This window comes from Stigmatopora nigra, chromosome 1 (assembly GCF_051989575.1).
Source record: "Stigmatopora nigra isolate UIUO_SnigA chromosome 1, RoL_Snig_1.1, whole genome shotgun sequence".
NCBI lineage: Eukaryota > Metazoa > Chordata > Actinopteri > Syngnathiformes > Syngnathidae > Stigmatopora > Stigmatopora nigra.
The window spans coordinates 25,754,166-25,766,883 of NC_135508.1; the positions used below are offsets into that span (position 1 = coordinate 25,754,166).

At 39.6% G+C, this 12,718-nt stretch overlaps 1 protein-coding gene across 10 annotated transcripts in view; it reads right to left on the reverse strand.

The window, feature by feature from the left end:
• Positions 1-12,718, reverse strand: part of LOC144208131 (synaptotagmin-2-like) — a 61,041-nt gene that overhangs the window by 25,259 nt on the left and 23,064 nt on the right. For 9 of the 10 annotated variants that reach the window (XM_077734323.1, XM_077734407.1, XM_077734159.1 and 6 more), the window contains one exon: positions 7,653-7,720. The gene's annotated coding sequence lies outside the window, so the exon portion shown is untranslated. Of the gene's footprint in view, positions 1-4,322; positions 4,505-7,652; positions 7,721-12,718 lie in introns of those variants that run through there. The other variant, XM_077734487.1, reaches the window with a different exon arrangement.

Consider the following 12,718-nt stretch of genomic DNA (forward strand, 5'->3'; position numbering starts at 1 on the left):
CAGGTTTTCAGCCCACAAGGAACATGGCAACCGCCATTTCTTTTCTTGAACAAATTTTGCTGTAGCTGTCTGGATATTGTCAAGACAATTGCCAAACTCAATGGCTCCTTCCGTGTTGTCATCAATATCCTGGTGGAGTCATCTTCTGAGGGGCCCAATGCAGTGTGTTTACGTCCTAACAACAAGTCTGCTTCACGACCGTAAACACGGCGGAAATCCCTCAGAATGCTGGTTAGTTTTTTATTCCTGAGTGCCAAAGTCCACATGAGAAAACATTTATTTGTATTTATTTGCACTATACAAATCGCCACATTTGTGCAACTCCGGAGACGAGCGTTTACTTCCCTTTTTTCCCAAGATGGTGCCGTCACGCGGAAGCCAGTGGCAGTAGCTATGTCCACTCTTATTTGTTCTTCGTGTTTTACAGCCCATCTATCTTTTTCTAATTACATTTTAAAATTTCTTAATACATTCCTTTTTACTTAACTTTGTACTTTTTATTTTAATGTTTTTACAACTTTCTTTGTTCTGTTAGCCAGGCTTCTTTCTGCTTTCTGCTACTTCTTTTTTGGAACCATTTAGCCATGTTTACACTGTCATACACATGGGACTAGCTGTTACAATACGCAGCAGAAGGAGCAAAGCCTCAATACTGTTCGGAAATTCGGAGCTGGACAAAAGTGCAGGGAGAAGAAGCAACGCTTCAGACCAACCATTCCATCATGGGATAAGATGGAAGAGCTGTCGGCGCTTACCAGGCCGGAAACGGAGTTGAGGGCTTCAACTCTGCTTCTGTTGTCTTCACCTCCAGACTACTGAGGAACTGTGTGGATAAGCTTAGAAGAGTGACTCTGCATATTCTCTACCTTGGTCCCAGTCTGCAGAAGTTTTCCATCTTGTGGAAGACTTCCTGTGTGTGGATCCAGTTTTATCCAACTTTACGTCTTTTTCTTGAGTCTGTATCCGTTTTTGATACCCCAACCAAGATGGCGCCGTTCAAGTGGCAGTCAGTGGCGGTAGCTCCGTTCCACTCTTGTTCGTTTTGTGTTTTTGTTGCTTTTCTGTCTTAATCATTTGAATTGGTGATTCTTAACGATCCCATTTACTTTGCTTTGCACTTTGTGCTTTTGCTTAGTTCTACGGCCTTTGTGACTGTACTGTATAACTTTTAACTGTTTTTTTTGTTTTTTGTTTTCTGTATCTGCATTCCCCCCTTCTTGCTACTGTCACAATGAAATTTCCTGAATACGGGATGAATAAAGTTATACAATACAATACAAACCATGTGTCTCCCTCTTTACAACCCACTAACATTAACACGGTTCCTACCAGCTGAATAATGTACAAAAGAATGTATATTCATTTATGTCGCAAAAGTGTGCAAGGTCCTTAGCATATCAAGGAACGTCAATGTTTAGGAGTCATTTTCAACAGAAAATCCAAATCCAAACAAGGCTGGAATTGGAGCGGAGTCTTTTTCCATAGGTTATGTGGGTGATGAGAGCACAGTGGATAAAAGTGATAAAAAAAGGAAATGTTTGTCTGCTCATTAGGACAATAAATTTCAGAACTCAATTAAAATTTTGGGCGGCCCGGCAGATGAGTGGTTAGCGTGTGGGCCTCACAGCTATGGGGTCCTGGGTTCCAATCCAGGTCAGTCCACCTATGTGGAGTTTATACATTTTCCCTGGGCCTGCATGGGTTTTCTCTGAGTACTTTGGTTTCATCCCACATTCCAAAGATATGCATGCTAGACTGATTGGATACTCTAAATTGCCCCTAGGTATGAATGTAAATGTGAATGTTTGTCCGTCTCCTCGTGCCCTGCAATCGTCTGGCCACCAATTCAGGGTGTCCTTCGCCTCTGGCCCAAAGTCAGCTGGAATAGGCTCCAGCACCCCCCACAACCCCTTGTGAGGATAGAGCGATTCAGTAAATGAATGAATGAAAGAATTCAAATTTTGGACAACAAAACATGAAATCTTATTGAAAAACCAAAACGAGACTGTGCTTCAAAGCAGAAGTTGAGCAAAAAAAGCACTTTACAGGGGCAAGGCAGTGATGAAGAATGTGCAAGTTCTCTAGTGGCTACTATCACAAATACAGGGAAATATAAATCATCAATCAATTAATCATCTCTAATATTTGAAATGTTAAAAATGAATAGATAATTTCTCATGCTACATAGTCATTAAAGTTCAAGAAGATCAGTTCTCAAAGAACGGAGCAGTAGGACTTTAAAGTTAGTGTCCAAAAGATGAACAACAACTCCTTGATTGTCGACTCGACAAGCCGTCAGCTTGTAATAATAAATACTATACTTTGTACTGATTAGGCGTATAAGATGCAGCCACTAAATTTGATAGGGAAACTGTATTTGGATGTGCTTATGCTCTATCAGCAGATATTTACACCAAGAGACAAAGTGAGGAGTTGAGGCAGCAGGTAAAATCCAGAAATTACTGTGAATAATGTCTTTTTGAATGATAGTTGTTGACAGTAATTATTTTAAAATGTTTTCCCTAATCCAAACATGTAGCTTTTGTCATTTTTGGGTGTGTTGTTGCCTATTTGTTGCTTATTAAGATGAAAATGGTCACAAACTATTACATATAATAACAACTAAACTTTTTTTTTTTTTTAAATGAATTTCTGTTTCTTAAGATAAAACAGCTGCGAGTCATCATAGTCAGAGGGTTTGTGATAGATACATGACACCTCTTCACAGTCAGCCACAAACTGTTAGGTGGGAAAATATATTCAAAAGTTGCTTCAAAAAGGTTCAAACAGCCAAACAACTGAGAATACAGAATAATTTAGCATTTGCATTTCTTTCCTCCTTATTCATTGGGGTAGCATTTGGTCTCCAACTGACTTTGCGACAAGAGCTAATTGAACACTGAAATAAGATTTGTATATTTCAAAGCATCCTGTTCATTTCTGGGGTGGCATGACCGACGTGCAGAGTATTTGTCTGTGTGAAATCCACGGGATGTGGCAGCCTGCGGTTCACACTTAATGAGTCTGCCTGAATGTTTCAGAGCCAGAGAGCTTTGGCATCAAATGGCTTATTGCTCCTTTCTAGTGCAGAAGTAAATGTAGTGTATATACTCAAAATGTAATCTGCAGTATTATTGTTTCCCATATTTTCGAAAGACGCAGTCGATGACAGATGTCCAATTTATTTTGAGTAAGAGAGGATGGAAAATGAATCCCTGTATGAAGAAATGTATTTCCGTTACAACAGTAGCAAGATTTTTAATCTGGCTCCGTAGGTTTCAGTGTTGCAAGTGGTAATTTGAGATTTACTACGTGGTCAATGTAAAAACTGTTTAGTTTTAAAGCAAGTCTGGTTCTTCTATCACCGTCAATGGCAGCCAAAGAGTTGATGTGGCATTCATCCATTCATTTTCTGTGCGGCTTATCCTCACACGGGTCACAGGTGGTGCTGGAGCCTATCCCAACTGACTTAAGGAACCAAGTGGGGATGCACTGAATTGCAGGGTACAAAGAAACTGACATCCATTTTCGCTCACACTCATACCAGTGGGCAATTTAGAGTGTTCAACCAGCGTACCATGCATGTTTTTGGTATGTGGGAGGAAACCGAAGTACCCAAAGAAAACCCATGCAAACCCAGTGGGGGAACATGCAAACTCCACAATGTGGACTCACCAGGCATCGAACCCTCACTCCAGAACTGTGAGGCCGACGTGCTAACCTTTCGCCCACTGGGCCACCCTTAATGTAGCAATGAAAATTTCATTCAAATTCATCTGAAAATATTTAAAGAAAAGGCTAATGTGCATTTATAAGTAGCCCACTATAGGCATTGTCCTTGGCACTGAAACCTCAGTGCTATATATCCCAGTAGGAAAAAAAGAGAATCCTGCAGCACTTTATGAAATCCCACCTCTTATTCTTCCCTCTTCAGCACATCTGTCAGCCTCCTGACTACTTGCAAGCATAAGCGCACATTCCTCTTGCATGTGCTAGGCACATAATGGCAAAATTCAGTGGTGATTAATTATCATTGAATCAATCATTTGGCTCCACTTGCATCGTTTCTCACAAATCAAGCACTTCTTTAAATATACTACAATTCTTTTCTCATGCCAAGCATCTGTTGGGAGGACAATATTTGTAAAAGAGGCGTGCCATCCACCTAGTGTGCTGAAGTCTGCACAGCATGCTAGGCAAGTAAGAGAAGTAAAGAATTCAAAGCTGTAGCCTACCATTCCTATTAAGCCTGTAATTCTACACCAGGCTTCTAAGAGAGGAAGCGTTCACACAATGCAAATAGAGTTCAAATACACCCTTACCGGCAATGATGTTTCCGTAATCTTGTTCCCCACAACTGGCTATTTCTTTCATAAAAGAGGCACTCAGTGTTAAAGATAAAATGCCTTAGAAATGTCCCCAGACCGCTCTCCCATCAGTATCAGCAACTGCAATCCTCTTCACAATGTTTCCACTGCACCACGACTTTCCCCCCTCCTCACCACAGACAGTCTTCCAACTACCCCCATCGCTGTTTCTTTCACTCCCCTCCTCCTCCTTCTATCTCTTTCATGGATCCCCCACCCCCAGCCTACACTTGACTTCCCACTTTCCCTTCCTCACACTCTGTTTCCATCTCTCTCTTCACTCAGTTCTCAGTACTCAGCTGATTTGTGATGCTGCTCACAAGGTGCTGTATGCAGCACTCTGCATCCTAGTCAATCGCGTGTGGGCAACCCGAATGCATTCGCATGCCTCCGGCAAGAGTGTCACATGCTCAAATGCCATTGTGGCAGTGAGAGCATCAGCATAGCCGTTTATAGGGCATTAATTAAAATATTATGAAATTCACGTATTAGAACAAGAGGAAAAAACAACAGTGTTGGAGTGTTATTGTGGGCCACATTTTCTTTTAACTCAATAACTGCAATAAATGCTCTTAAATTGAATTGGAAAATCAACTGTTCTGGATTGAACACACAGTAACTGTTATATGAAAGGAGCACTGTATAAGATTTACACTTCAATTATTCATTAGAGGGCCCTACTATTTCAACAGCTTTCAAAAAACAGTTTTTCGGAAACACCTCTTACACGGTTCTGTGTTTTAAGCTGAGATTTTCTGACTTTAATTCGATACTCAGCCCATTTTAGTTCTTAATGTTCTTATCCTTTATTTAGTATGGATTTACAACCCTCCACAAGGGTGGTGCTGGAGCCTATCCCAGCCGACTTTCGGGCACAAGGCGAGGGGACACCCTGAATCGGTGGCCAGCCAATCAGACTATTTATTTATTAGTTATTGTTATTATTTATTCATGTATTTGTCTGTTTGTTTGGTTTTTGTTATTGTGCACTTCATGGTGAGGTTTTAAATCATTAACACATTCAATTCAATTCAATCAAATCAACCAATTACGAGATCAGTACATTTTCTTCACCAGGATGCCAGGCCTCTGTTGGCTTTATAAAATAAGGCCTATAGAAACTTTACAAACAGTTTTAATTAACTACGAATAAAAAAAAAAGACATTTTGAATCTCAAATGAGTCCTGGCTTCAAGCATTTGAGATTTTGGAAAAGAGACAGCGGACAGCTAAGTTACACAATTGCTCCTTGACAGGTGATGCACTTTTGACTTTACCTCGATTACTTTCATGTTTGGTAAATTGACTATAAATATGAACAAAGTTGCCATGCTCATTCCACATGAATAGCATGGGGGTCGACTGATTGAGGAAAAGTTAACGTCGTCAATCGGTCATTGAAATCAGAAGGGTTGGAGGAATAACATTTTCTTACGGGATGTTGTTAATGCATTACCAAATACGATATTTGTCAGTGTGCTTATATGTTGTTGAGAAAAACGTCAAATGTCAATCGAACAACCTGCATTTGCTGTAGCGTGCATGCTATTCTGTTTACCATGTTTCCTATGTCAACAACAATGCATGTTTTAAACAGCTAAAATAGAATGGAATTCTGAAGGACAAGACATGACAATCAAGACTGTTCCTCCCAGTCTGCGGCACATTAGTATTTTGAATAGCATAGCACTCTTAAAAGGCCAAACACCTATTTATTGAAAAAAAACTTTAAAAAACTAACAGCCATCACACGGATATAATATAATTTGATTATTTCTTATTCCACATTGATCAACATTGAGCACACATCTGTGTAACTTCACATCTGCCTATTAAAACCGAATTTCCATCGTTAGTGAGAATTCCCAATTTTTTAACCAGAGACCTAGTCACATGATTCAGAGGATGTGACGATAACTAGTCCCAATTCGGTGCTTTAGAAATGTATTATGAAGGTGAGAAAAAAAATTCAAAGCAGTAAATTCAACCTGACATTGTGGATTAGCTTTAAGAGTGCTAATACAAAAGCAGCAACCATCCCGCTGGAGTTTATTGGCTTGCTGGTGCCCAATTGCATCACTCATGAAAATGAATGAGGAATAAACAAAAGCCAATTTATACCAAACTGCACTTGTTTACAGTGAAACTTGTTTAAAATATGTATTTTCTCATTGGACAAGGCTTCATCTGATTAAGAAATTAGATTGCATCTTTGTATTAGAATGATACATGATTTTTTTGCACTTAACACCATCGGGATACACACTGCCAATGTGAGTAAAGCACTTGACCCATACATTTTCTTGAGACCCAATCAGGCCAGATATTTGCTAAGACTAGAGCTGGGCGATAAAACGATGACAATAATTATCATGAAATATTTTTTGGCAATGATAATATTAAAAATTTTCGATTAAAAATCTATATTAAACTGCAATTACACCACCCGACCACCACATATAACAGGGACCCTTTTGCATTTGACGACAGCCTGCAATTTTTTTCTTACCTGGTATCCAATTATGTTTTCCTACTTTATATAAATGTTCTGAAACGTTGCCAAAATTTTAAAGTTGTCATCTTGGTTTAAAAATTAATCCAACTATTTTATTTTATTCTTTTGTAAATGGTCATATGTGAGGTAAATTAACTGTTTCTTTTTGTGAGGCTGAAAGTAGTCTGCTTGCCAATGGTGATGTTTGCTTCTGCTTATTATTATATTTATTTCATATTGCATAGCAACTTTTAGTTTGAAGGTAAATTTATGAAAATAAAAATACCTGTCAAAATTTCTGCAGGTTTTATACTTCACTTTTCATAGCGTAAGGACCCTTCTTACACTATTAATGGTCTTATCTTTATTGCACGGCAGAACAACAAAAATATTTGTAAAAATCATCATATTTACATAGTTACGTTCAAAATTGAATAATGAGAAAAGTAATGAATTTTCTTATTCACCGAAGTTTGAAGTTTCAAATTCAAAACAAAAAATATGTGACAGTTATCGTGATGATTCTCAATATCGACCGTTTTCTTTTTTCTTATCGTGATAACATTTTTTTGTCATATCGGCCAGCTTTAGCTAAGACCAAGATAGTTGACAATCTTTCTAGAAAAGATGGAAGCTGGTGACATGGCAGAGAGCCTTTGTAAACATGCTGGTCAGAGCAATGGCACTGTACTCCTCTAATTAGGTGGAGAATTTGTCCATCCTCCCCAATATGGTTAAACAGAGGTTCCAAGCAGTTATGAACATACGATGTGTGCTATTGGGCTACTTACAGCCAAATGTTGAATCTCGAAGGAGTGGCTGAAGGTATTCACAGTTTGAAAGTTGCCAGGCCAATATCCTGTAAAAGAAAGATGGCGTCACCTCAGGATGCATATTCATGGTTGTTTAAAAGGAACAGTTTGAATTAACTTGTTCTCTGCCATTGGCAGAGATAGGCATCAAATCTATTTTAACTGGAAGAGACACAACAATTCACTCTCACACTCACCTATGGACAATTTAGAGTGTTCAACCAGCCTACCAAGCATGTTTTTGAGATATGGGAGGAAATTGGAGTACCCAAAGAGGCACAGTGAGAACAAACTCCACAGAGGACCAATCAGGGATTGAACCTCAACTCATTTTCTGAACCACTTTATCCTCACTAGGTTCGCAGGGGGTGCCGGAGCCTATCCCAGCTGCCTTTGGGCCAGAGGCAGGGGACACCCTGAATTGGTGGCCAGCCAATCACAGGACACAAGGAGACAAACAATCATTCACACTCACACGCATACCTAGGGGTAATTTAGAGTTTCCAATCAGTCTACCATACATGTCTTGAAATGTGGGACGAAAACCTGAGTAGCCGGAGGAGAACATGCAAACTCCACACAGGTGTACTGAACTGGATTTGAACCCAGATCCTTCACTGTGAGGACGACACGCTAACCACTCATCCCCCAGCCACTCTCATAGGGACTAAAAATTTATTTAAATCTAAATTCTATTTTCGATGTTTATTAATGCTTTATGTTCATTTTGATGATTTTCTTCTAAATATGAAAGCAAATAATAATTCATTTTCTGAACCGCTTTATCCTCATTAGGGTCGCGAGTGTGGCGGAGCATATCTGACCGGACTCCGGCCCAGAGGCGGGGGACACCCTGAATCAGTGGCACGCCGATCGCAGTATACAAAGAGGAGGACAGCCATTCACACTACCGCTCACACCCATATCCAGAGGCAATTTAGAGTGTCCAATTAGCCTACCATGCATGTTTTTTTTGAATGGGGGACGAAACCGGAGTACCTGGAGGAAACCCACGGATGCAAACTCCACACAGGTGGACCGACCTGCATTTGAACCCAGTACCCCAGAGCTGAGAGGCCAGCGCGCTAACCACTCGGCCGTTCTTTGAAAATAAATGCCGAAATAGGTCGCAATCTGAGGACAAATTGTAAATCTCATAGGTATAGGCAGAAAATATTTTTAGGCATGTTCATATCTGTAGGTAGTATGAGCCGAAGCTCAGGGTCAGTAGTGGCCAGTTAGCCGCTTTTCAATTTTGGCAAGGACCAAAACAAGAAAACCTTTAATATACGTATTTCCAAGCTCCCACAATGCAGTAAACAACATGGTGCTGTTATTCAAACTTCTACAAAACCAAGATATTTAAAAAGACTTACTTAAGAGCAAAAAATATTTTGACATATATGAATGAAATTCAAGAAGAAAAAAAAACGTGTGTATCTTGCATAAAACTGGAAAAAAAACTGTTCCTGTCACTGCTCGCTCGGGGCACAGCCATCTTACCTAGGGCACTGACGTATAAACCTAGTTAAATGTGCTCTGACTGGCAAGAAGCGAGTAGTCTTGATTTTGAAATAAAACAAAATTCCACTAGGATTGTTTTAAATTTCCTGTTTTCCAATGTTTTCATTAAAAGGCAGGTTTACATCCTTAGTTTCGTTCAGGCACCTAAGCAAACAGCTTGTAGTCTTTAGTAGAGAGTAGCGTGGACGTTTTTAGCGGCGTTTGATTCATTGTCCCTCAAAGTTTACTGTAATGTGTTGCTCATTAAAATAGACTTATTTCTTTTTTCAAATTGAATAATTTGATGTTTTGCTTTTACAAAAACAGGCATTTGAACTTCCTTATGATATTGACCAAAATAATGTGCTTTTGATTCATACAGAAATACCAGTTGTGATGATTTTTCTCAAGATTTTCCCTTCAAACACATTTGTACTCCCTATTAAAACCATGAATATGGATGTGAAAATTGGGAATCAGGGGGACAGCTTATATAAGTGGAATTGTAAAAAAAAATGTCAAGGCCGTTTTCATGGTGCGGCTTATTCGTGCATGCGGCTTATATGCGAGTAAATATGGTAATTGGAACAGGTGTTTTGCACCAAGTGATGTGCTGCCATACCCTTTACGACCAAAAAAGAGGGATAAAAGCCATCTCTGCATTTTACAAATGATAATTTGATTGTCTTTAAGCAGAACCCACGGGGCTATAATGGGACAACATGCCCTGTCTCTCTTGCCACCTTGTATTTACTGGACCTCCTCAATCCAGCTGTCTGGTCAGCGGGGACATCTTGACTACATTGGATGTACATTAACTTTTTTAGTAGACATCAATTAATTGCTAATTCTTGTTATGTGTTGAATTAATCAATATGTACTCAAGTTGGAAAGTCACAGTTACGACGATAAAATACTGTTCTATTGCACCCACGGAGAAACACTCAGAAACACGTTATCATCTCCTTTAGAATATAATTCTGGCTGAGATTGTTCAAATATGTTCAAAACGATTGTGCTGAAAGAGGAAACATGCTAAATGCATTAGCATCATTCTAGCAAGCGTTGGGAGTGTGGTTGACAGAAGGCTCTAACACACCTTTAGAATCATAAGCCAATTAAAAAGCCTTATTTAATGTACTTATTTTTTTATACATTCAAAATTGTCAAAGTTGTTCCCAACAGTCTTTACTGTCGCCCAATCAAAGAATTTCTTCATTTTAATTTGACCTTAAAGGACCTTAAATATTTATAACAAGGAGCACTGGACCTGAATGTAGGACAGGTACAGGACTGAACAGGGAAGGGTACCAAGTTTAAATACGCAGTTTAAATAGACAGATATCGATTAACGTGAAAATTAGATCAGTGGTTCTAGGGGGTTTGGTGAGTCAGTCTCAAAGGCTCGGTGGTGCCTTTGCAGTGGAGGTCAAGACACATCGACTAATCATGTCTATTCACGATGACATGTCCCGCTTGACCCTCACTGTCTGCAGAAGTTCATGTGACAATGCTGCGAGGAATTTATATATCTTGAATTTAAAAAAAGAACATATTTTCCACTAAAGTAGGGTTCATTGGTGTGAAGTCTATTGAGTTTGCGTAGCAGCATCAGGGCTTCGGAGGTCATCTATCCAGTTTGAACAGATGTGACCTCCGTCCATGGTGCTGACTGACCAGTAAAACAAGGATTTAGGGAAGCAATAATTCGGTCTATTTCCTTTGTAATGCTGATTAATGAATGTTGTTTAATGTGGATTTTTCTCCAATGAAGGTAGTTTCCAATTAAAACAACAATAAATGAACAAACCAATAGTGATAAACACATGGCCTTCATGATTTAGTAGCACCTCTGGTCAGTTTGTTGTGCTGTCCATTGAAGAATCTAACAGTATTGAATAGATAACATTTCACAGAAAAGCTTAGACAAGCCAGTGTGTGAGGTTAACACATATTCTGCCATTGACGGCAATCGGCGTACAATCCAATTTTCATTGGGCAATTGGCAATTAAAGAGCCCATTCATTCATTGCACCTGTCAACAGTACATTTCAACCAGAGGTTCCACTTTAAATGGATTGGTATTCTGGGAACTGCATTTGAACTGCACTTTGAGTTAGATGTAAATATATAAGATTATAGCCAGAGAATTCCCTTTGTGAAATTAATTGCCAACCATTGCGTTAATATTAGACCTCTTTTTAAAGTACATTCTTAAATTTTGAGAGGGAGCGAATCCGGCGACAAATTGCCCGTTCGACAAAATGTCCGGTGTTAAATTGTCCATTTGACGAAATGTCCAGTGACGAATTGTCCGTTCGACGAAATGTCCGGCGACGAAATGTCCGGCGACGAAATGTCCGGCGACAAATTTTCCGTCTATGAATTTTCCGTCGACTAAACGTCCGGTCACAATTTTGGTGACTTAGAAATAGTGTCAGTGAAATAAGCTTCATAGCATGACCTCTTATCTTCTTGTGAGTGATTATGAGGGACTACAGCTGGTGACTTCTCTGAGGCCATTTAAATAGGGCTCATTGGATGCAAACGTCCACAAACGCTACAATGAGAAAGTCAAAGGAGATAAGCATTAATCTGAAAAAGCAAATCTTTGACTTGAACAAGTCAGGAAAGTCACTTATAGCCATTTCAAAGCAGCTGCAGGCCCCAAGAACAGTGCAAACAATTGTTTTTTAAGTATAGTTAGTATGGCATTGTTTTGTCACTGCCATGATCAGGAAGAAAACGCAAACTATCACCTGCTGCTGAGAGAAAATAGGTCAGGAGGGTGAAAATTCATCCGAGAATCACCAAAAAGCAGATCTGCCAAGAATTAGAATCTCCTGGAACACAGGTGTCAGTGTCAGCTTATTTGGCATCTCCGTGGACTGAGAGGCTGCCATGAAAGAATGAAGCTCTTGCTCCAAAAGCGTAACCTTAAAGCTCGAATGAAGTTTGCTGCTGATCATATGGACAAAGATAAAACCTTCTGGAGGAAAGTTTATGTAAATTTTTGACCACAACTGTAAATAAGAGGGAGTGAGCAAGGGAGACACCATGAGCAGAGAAACAGCAGGCGAACTCAATGGGCAATCACAAGGCCACACAGAGGAAGAAACCCCAAACACCAAAACTCAAACATAGCACATAACCCAAAGCTAACAATACATGAATCATGACAGCCCGAATTGCCAGACATAACAGTCTAATGAAGGAAAGAACAGCCGTGTTTTCACGACTATTATGCGCAGCGTATTTTTCAGCTACAGTATCAAAAACGAGTGCTATTTCTGTATTTTAAACACACAAAGGATGTGCCGTTCTTTTAGACGCAGCCAGGCATTGCATATATATAATTTAGTGATGAATACCAACTGTTATAGCACTGGCTAAGCTACGGAAACAGCCCCAGATGCTATTTCCGGTGCGCAGTGACTTCTGGGTGTTACGGCTGTCAGCCTGGACACACACTATGTAGTAGGGTGTGTTGTTTCTCTTCATCTGCAGGTACATGGAGCTGTGGCTCCACCCCTGTTACAAAG